Raw genomic sequence first — 8,980 nt, 5'->3', positions numbered from 1 at the left:
GTTTAGTAATATGACCTTTAAGAGAATATTCCATTGGATATTCTTTATACTTGTAGTTTTAGGGTTAATTGGGGCATGTCCCTATAAATATAAAGTGAGAGATCAGATGTGGGGGAGATTGTTTTCCTCTATCAAGAACATTCATGATAAAGTAGACTCTCGATAGATAAATAAATAGACTATCTTTCTGAAGAGATTCGATTATTGATTGTTCTATATTTTGTATATAAGATCCGAGAAAGGCTCGGATATTCTTGTACCTATCTGTCATTCATCATAGTCAGAAGAGGAATCATTCACCTCATTCAATATTTGGTGAATCATTCTCCTTATTTACTTTAGTGCCATTTATTGTCATTAAACGCTTGATATTCCTCTTCCATTATTGATATCCATACATTACATACACATCTAAAGTTATTATTATTAACTAGGCTTAATCCCTCATTAAATACATTTAATTAGTTTAGCCAAAGATAATTTTTTTGGGTCAAACACTATGCAAAGTAATACAACGAACATTAGTACTTAGCAAACATGAAAATCGTTTATTACTTATTGGCACGAGAAAATTGAAGTATATAGTACATGATATTGCACGTCTATATATACTCTGGTACGAGAGCTCAGAATCCTTCAGGTTGAAACACTAAACTAAATAAGCATTAAGCACACTAATAACACACAAATAAATAAGCATTATTACTTATTCTTGCTTCACAACCACTTGGCATCAAAACATGCTCTTTTCCATACACAAACACCTTATATCTCGAGGAAGCTTTTCGCCTTCATGGAGGTTATATGATAAGCAGGTGGATCCATTGACAACATATGGTAGATGAAGTGCATTGTTGGCCTTGATTTTGGAGTTTCCAGCAAACAAGAGCTCGCTAGCTTGATGATAAAAACCAAAACCTCTTTTACTTCGTCTTCAGGATTTGGAAGACGTTCATCAAGCAAATCGCTAAGTTGCACATGATCTCTAGTCGATGAATTTGCTAGCAGAGAAATGTATTCCCCAAGATGCTTTCCCTTGATTATCTCCAATGCTAATACTCCAAAGCTATAGACATCACACATTTCTGTAACCTTCATTGTGTAGGCAAGCTCTGAAAAAATACAGTTCCCAAAGAAGTATTAACTACTTAAACGTGTAAATGAGATAAAAACAGTAGAGAGTTCCCCTTGAATTCATGAATTGAGACAAGATAAAGAGGAAAATCTTACCTGGTGCAACGTAGCCATATGTGCCTGCAAGTGCAGTACAATTGGATGATTCTGGATTGAGAAGCTTAGCTATTCCGAAGTCTGAAACACAAGCTTCATACTCAGAATCAAGCAAAATATTATTGCTTGATATGTCTCGATGAACAATTGGTGGCGAGCAATCCTGGTGCATGTAAGATAAAACAAAAGCAACACCTTTGATGATATTCACCCTCTTAAGCCAATCCAATTTCTTGGACTCTACTTGATTGCTCAAGATACTAAACAAACTCCCTCTCTCCACGTACTCGTAAACTAAGAAAGAGTGTTTTGCATTAGAACAAAAGCCATAGAGTTTCACAATGTTCCGATGTTTAATCCTTGTCAATGCCCTTACCTCATTCATGAAGCTTTTGAGATGTGTATTCTCAAATGAAGAATGAAGTCTCTTTACAGCTACATTCTCAAATGATGGAAGCTTTGCCTTGTAAACGCTTCCGGACCCTCCTTTCCCGATGCAAAACACTGCATCAAACTCTTTTGTGGCTTTTAAGATATCCCAGTACAGTGCACTTCCATGTAACGTGGATATCGAGAGCAAACCATTATCTTCATCAACATCAACAACATCATTGGAATCCCGTCTTTCAATGTCTCCAACTCTTCTTCTTTCATCACACATTAGCAGAACACCAATGAAAGTACAGAGAAGTACTAGTGCTCCCATAACAGGAAGTACAGAGACGAGGATGAGTTTACGTCTTGAGTGCTTCTCCATCACAGAAAATGTGTTAGGATCGGGAACTCGGGTAGTGCGAAATTTAGCCAAATATCATTATAATGATAATAACAAAGACAATGTAAGTTGATAATAACGGCAATTAAAGTAGACACAAATTTAACGTGGTTCGGTCAAAGTGACCTACGTCCACAAGCGGAGATGAGCAATTTCACTATACCAACAAGAGTACAAAAGAGAGTACAAAATTAGAGTAAATACTCTAATTAATCCCAAATACCCTAAGAGAATAACTTCACAAGATCACTCCAAAGAAAGGGTTCACACAAGTGCTTTCCAACACTAACTCTCATACAAAACACTCTTAATAAAGGAGGAAAGGAAGAAACAAGAAATGAAGACTCAAGTCTTGTTGGTATGTCTAAAATGAACTAATGACATTCCTTTTTATAGGCAAAAAAGTCTTGGTCTCTTAGGTGTAAAAGAAGAGATACAACTTGTGCAAATGATGTCCACCACAAAATGCAATATTTTTGGGTCCCAAAGAATATATTGCCAACAAAGTCTACACTTTGCAAAGATGTTTATGCTTATGTGATATTGACTCCATTAGCCAAAATATTGGCCATAATTACAAATCTCCACCTTGACTTAATTTTGGCTGATATAGTAAATTTGCTCTACATTCTCCGCAAAAACCCCAATGGACATATGTCAAAATTTAATGCCATCAAAATCAGACAAGTTATCTAATACCGAAACTGTAGTAGGGCCTATAACAGTGGATCCCAATAAAGTGTACAACGAACCAAATCTGTATGCTTTCATGATCACAAGAGCACTATAAGAAACTTTCAGAACTCCACCTTCACCTGCGTAATTGCACCCAAGAGATTCTATAGTACCCAAAGAGATAGATTTTTCTTCAAGATAGGAACATGTCTAACATCAGTGAGAATTCTCACCACACCATCATGCATTTTGATTCGAATTGTACCTTTGTCAATAACGTTACAAGTAACATTGTTACCTAGTTGGACAACTCCACCTGCAACTGAATCATATGTAGAAAACAAGTCTCCGCTAGGACACATATGATATGAACAACCGGAATCTAAAATTCACTCATTGTTTGATCTGAAACTAGTTTCAGTTGCTAAAAATATAGTTCCCTCAATCTCATCAGTTGATACACTAGCTTCGGCTATGTCAGTATTTTTGTGCTCATTTTTTCTTTCCTTATGCTTTTCTTTATTTTTCAGTTTATAGCATTTAAAGATAATGTGACCTTTCTTATGACAATAGCGACACTCTAAATTATTGTATTTGGATATGGAGTCGGATTTTTCCCTAACAACTAAGCCAACTTTCGCTTGAGTTCCACTAGCTTCCCTAGTAATGTCACTATTTATCTGTTCTTTTGATTTTAAGATAGATTTAATATCCTTATAAGAGATATTATCCTTTGAATAAAGCATAGTATCTGTTATATGCTTACAAGATGGAGGTAGAGAACAAAGCAGTAACACGACTTGATCCTCATCTTTAATTTCAGCATCTATATTACTCAAATCCATAAGAATGGAATCAAAGGTGTCAAGACGAGATAATATAGAGGTACCTTCGCCCATACGAATTGTATAAAGCTTCTGCTTCGGGTAAAGTCTATTTTTCATCATCCTCTTCATATATAAGGTTTTTAATTTTCCTACGTGCCTTTAGCTGTGGTTTCTACAGAAACTTCATGTAAAACTACATTAGAGAGATTTATAATGATACATGTTTTTGCCCTTTTGTCTATGACGACAAACTCCTCATCTGTCATTTTATCCGGCTTCTACTTCTTTCCTTGCAACGCCAAGTTTAAGCTATCCTGAATTAGGATAGCTTCCATCTTTAATTGCCACATTTCGAAGTTTGCACTTCGGTGAAATTTTTCAACATAGGTCTTTGTTATAGAGTCATTTTGACTATTGAAACTAACCCGATTAGATCCGGCTCTGATACCAATTTGTTAGGATCGAAAATTCCGGTAGTGCGAAATTTAGCCAAACAACGTTATAATGACAATAACAAAGACAATGGAAGTTGATAACAACGGCAATTAAAGTAGATAAAGAAGACACAAATTTAACGTGGTTCGGTCAAAGTAACCTACGTCCACAAGTGGAGAGGAACAATTTTACTATACCAACAAGAGTAAAAAAGAGAGTACAAAATTAGAGTAAATACTCTAATTAATCCTAAATACCCTAAGAGAATAACCTCACAAGATCACTCTAAAGAAAGGGTTCACACAAGTGCTTCCAACACTAACTCTCATACAAAACACTCTTAATAAAGGAGAAAAGGAAGAAACAAGAAATGAAGACTCAAGTCTTGTTGGTGTGTCTAAAATGAACTAATGGCTTTCCTTTTTATAGGCAAAAAAGTCTTGGTCTCTTAGGTATAAAAGAAGAGATACAACTTGTGCAAATAATATCCGCCACACAATGCAATATTTTTGGGTCCCAAAGAATATATTACCAACAAAGTCTACACTTTGCAAAAATGCTTATACTTATGTGAGATTGACTTTATTTGCCAAAATATTGGCCATAATTACAAAATGGACTTTCGCAAGGCTGTAATCCTGTTACATTACCACAAAGACCTTTATTACCTTCTAATGAGGCATTCATAAAAGCTTTATTATTTGGTATTGGACCTTCCAACTCATTGTATGACAATATGACATCCTGCAAACCACTCAAACTTATAAATTCTTTAGGAATGCAGCCAGAGAGGTCATTGTGGGAAAGATTGATGATTTCCAAGTCCTGCAAATGGGCCAATTGAGGGGGTATTTCTCCAACAAGAAGATTATGGCTCAAATCAAGCACAGTAAGATGAGTTATCCTTCCTATCTCCGTCGGAATTTTCTGGCCAAATCTGTTGCTGCTCAGGTTCAAGTGAATCAGCTTCATGTAATCTCCTATAAACATCGGGATTGACCCATTAAATCCATTGCCTGAAAAATCAAGGGTTTCTAACTTTGTTAGTGACCCAAATTACCCAGGTATACTGCCAGAAAGTTTATTGTTTTGCACAAAAATATTAACTAGAGAGGTCAATTTTCCAAATTCCTAGGGAATCTGCCCAACCAAATGATTTGATGAAAGATCAAGTCCTAGTAGCCCTCTGAGGTTTCCAATCTCTGGCGGTATGCTGCCACTAATGTTATTTCTGGCTATCCGCAGATCAGTCAAATGCTTGCATTTTTCCCAGTTGCTGCTGAGTTCACCATGAAAATCATTGTCGCTCAAATTAATGAACTGAAGCTCTGGATAGATACCAAAAGATTCAGTTAAATTCCCAGTGAAACTGTTGTTATCAAAGCGAACCCTTTTGAAACTCGAGCACTTGCTCAAGCTTCGTGGAATTGGCCCCGACAGCTTGTTACTATTCACCGTGAAGTTCTCAAGTTTTCCACCTTGGCAAAGATTCTCAGGCAAATGGCCTGAAAATTGGTTTTCATCCATTTCCAGCACAACCAAGTTATCCAAATAGGCAAGTTCTGGTGGAATGGAACCCGAAAGTTTATTGTCCCGGAGAAACAGAGTTTGCAAGTTTCTCAAATTGCCCAAGGAAGCTGGAATTGACCCAGTAAGTTCATTACCAGATAATTGCAGATCAGTGAGGTTTTTCAAATTCCCCAACTTACTAGGAATGGAACCAGAGAGTTGGTTATTGTAAAGGTGCAAGAGTTGGAGCTCAGTTAAGTCACCTATTGTTTGGGGAATTGGACCAGAAAGATTGTTTTTGTGGAAGCTTAAACTCTGAAGTGACTTCATCTTTCCAATTTCAACAGGAATGGGACCAGACAATTCATTAGAGAAAGCATAGACCAGACATGCTTATCTGCGGATGGTTATATCATTTATGACTTGCGTGCAAAATTTGAGGTCATTTGGATTGGATTTGATAAGTTCCGGTGTTGTTTGTACAAATTGAAAGTTTTAAAGTTCATTAGACTTGAATCTATGTGTGATTCGTGATTTTAGGGTTGTTTGATGTGATTTGAGGTTTAAAATAAGTTCGTATGATGTTTTAGGACTTGTTGGTGTATTGGGTTGAGGTCCCGAGGGCCTCAAGTGAGTTTCGGATGGTTAACGGATCAAACGGGACTTAAACAGCTGCTGCAAAAGCTGCTGCAATTTTCTGTTGGAAATGCTGTCAAAAAATCGAACTTCCTAAGGATCGAAGGCAGGCTCGAGATCCATGATCGATGGCAGGCTCGAGAGCCATGATCGAAGGCCAAGGACCGAGAGCTATGACCAAGGCCAGTGATCGAAGGACATAAAGATCGAAGCCATGATCGATAGCCAGGATTGATGGCTGTGATCGAGCCCCAGGGTCGAGGGCCATGGTCGAAGCTATGATCGAAGGCCATGACCGAGGTCCATGATCGAGGACCATGATCGGACTTCCCATGATCGGACTCCCATGATCGAGGTCCAGGATCGGACCCCACGATCGAGGTCAGCCTAGTCAGATCCGTAAGTTATAAAAACAGGGGGGCTTCGTCCCATTCGCCATTTTTAACAACTTGGAGCTTGAGCAGAGGCGATTTTTGATATATCTTCAAGGAAAAACATTGGGGTAAGTATTCTTAACTCAATCTTGGTTAGATTACCGGAATCCATCACGGTTTTTAACATTTAATTGGTCATTTAAGTTGGAAAAAATTCGAAAACCCTATGTGATAGATTTGTGGATTTGAGGGTCGAATCGTTATTGGAATTTAGTCATTTTGGTATGGTTAGACTTGTGGTTGAATGAGCGTTCATATTTCGTAACTTTCGTCGGATTCTGAGATGTGGGCCCCACGGGCAAATTTTGAGCTAATTTCGGATTTTATTGAAAAAATATAATATTTTCTTATGAAATTGATTACTATAATTTTTTTTGATTGTATCGAATTGATTATGACTAGATACGAGTCGATCGGAGTCGGAAAATTGAGGAAAAAGCATAATACTCGATTAAATTGGAGCAAGTCGAGGTAAGTGACTTGTCTAACCTTGTGTGGGGGAAATTTTCCCTAGAATTGATATTAATGTGATTATTGAAATGTGTTGAAAGTCGTGTACACGAGGTGACAAGTGTGTACACGGGCTAAATGTGAAAGATTATATTTTTAAATTGTGTAGATCATTGTTGCGCATTTATTAAATTATTTTATCTTGTTATATTCTTCATCATTGATCTGTGATATATATATATATATATTTTAAATTTGTTTGCCTTTTCCTGGCCTTTTCCTGCTAATTGTTTTACCTGTTTAATTGAAACTTAGTTTCTTTTATACTGTGCATTATTTGAAGGTTGATTTTCTTAAAATTAAATATTATTAATATGAAGTATTTGACATTTTTAAATTTGATATTGAAGCAACGTATTAAAAATTTAAAATATTATTTTCCTGAATTATTTATTCTTGAATATTTTCGTAAGTTTTTTTTTTTTTTTGAATTATTGTGGCATGAGCCGTGAGCTCTTTATTATTGAAAAATATTGTTGTTGATTTTTTTTTTTGTGAAAAATTGAAATATTGGGCACTTGAGGTGCAAATTGTGATATATTGTGATATTGATACGCATGCGGTGGTATAAAGTCTGGGTGTTGAAACGCATGCGGTGAGATAAGGGTGGCTTGATACGCGTGGCTAGTAGGGGTGACTACTAGAAGTCATGCGGTGTGATAAGGGTGGCTAAAACGCGGGATGCTATTTCGGAAAAAAAATATTTTCTTTAAATAAATTGTGAAGGCTCCCGCGGTGATATAAGGAAATGAGATATTGTGAAATTATTTATAATTTGGGACTACGAGGCGGTACCTCGGTAGTGCCCTTGTTGATATTGATTTATGGCCATAGTTGCTTTCGATTAATTGTTGTGATTTTCATAAACTTGAAGGAAATTCTGTTTTGATTCCACGAGATATTATTTGCAATTATTTGGTGTCATTAAATGTGACATACTATTTGATTCATTTCCAATGTCATTTTATTTTACTATATTAATAAATATTTTACCATGCCATTATTATATTCCAGTAGGGCCTCACCTGACCTCGTCACTACTCTACCGAGGTTAGGCTTGGCACTTACTGGGTACCGCTATGGTGTACTCATACTACGCTTCTGCACATCTTTTTGTGCAGATCCAGGTACATTTTACCAGCCTAGACGTCAGTGAATTACCTGCGCACGGAGACTTCGAGGTATATCTGCCAGCGTCCGCAGACTCCGGAGTCCCCTTCTATCATTTTATGTTGCTTACTTATATTTTATTTAGACCTTGACATATAGAGACATTGAGAATAAATTCTTAGAAGCTTGTGATTTATTTCTACCCGGTTTTGGGAGTTGAAATTGTTTTAATTGTAGTTTATTTATTTCAGATATTTATTATTATTCCGCATTGATAGGCTTACCTAGTCTTAGAGACTAGGTGCCATCACGATATCCTACAGAGGGAATTTGGGGTCGTGACAAATGCAAGCCTATAGGCTACTTCAACCACCCTTTCAAGAATTTCAAAGGGTCCGATATACCTAGGGCTCAACTTGCCCTTTTTTCCGAACCTCATTACACCTTTCATAGGTGAAATCCGGAGCAATATTCGTTCTCCAATCATGAATGCAATATCACGAACTTTACGGTCGGCATAACCCTTTTTCCTAGACTGAGATGTGCAAAGTCGATCCTGAATAATCGTGACCTTATCCAAGGCATCCTGTACCAAATCGGTACCCAACAACCGAGCCTCTCCCGGTTCAAACCAACCAACTGGTGATCGGCATCACCTTCCATATAATGCCTCATATGGAGCCATCTGAATGCTCGACTGGTAGCTATTATTATAAGCAAACTCCACAAGTGGTAAGAAATTATCCCAAGAACCTCCAAAGTTTATAACACAAGAGCGAAGCATATCTTCCAATATCTGAATAGTGCGCTCTGATTGTCCGTCTGTCTGTGGATGAAAT

The 8,980-nt window shown here is 37.0% G+C and overlaps 1 pseudogene; it reads right to left on the bottom strand.

Moving 5' to 3' along the window:
• Nucleotides 1-747: 747 nt before the first annotated feature.
• Nucleotides 748-5,835, bottom strand: LOC107793824 (uncharacterized; annotated as a pseudogene).
• Between the last annotated feature and the right edge of the window lie 3,145 nt (nucleotides 5,836-8,980).

Source organism: Nicotiana tabacum, chromosome 12 (assembly GCF_000715075.1).
Source record: "Nicotiana tabacum cultivar K326 chromosome 12, ASM71507v2, whole genome shotgun sequence".
NCBI classification, from domain to species: domain Eukaryota; kingdom Viridiplantae; phylum Streptophyta; class Magnoliopsida; order Solanales; family Solanaceae; genus Nicotiana; species Nicotiana tabacum.
Note: the sequence above shows the minus strand (reverse complement) of the source record. Positions and strands in the feature narration are given on the sequence as shown.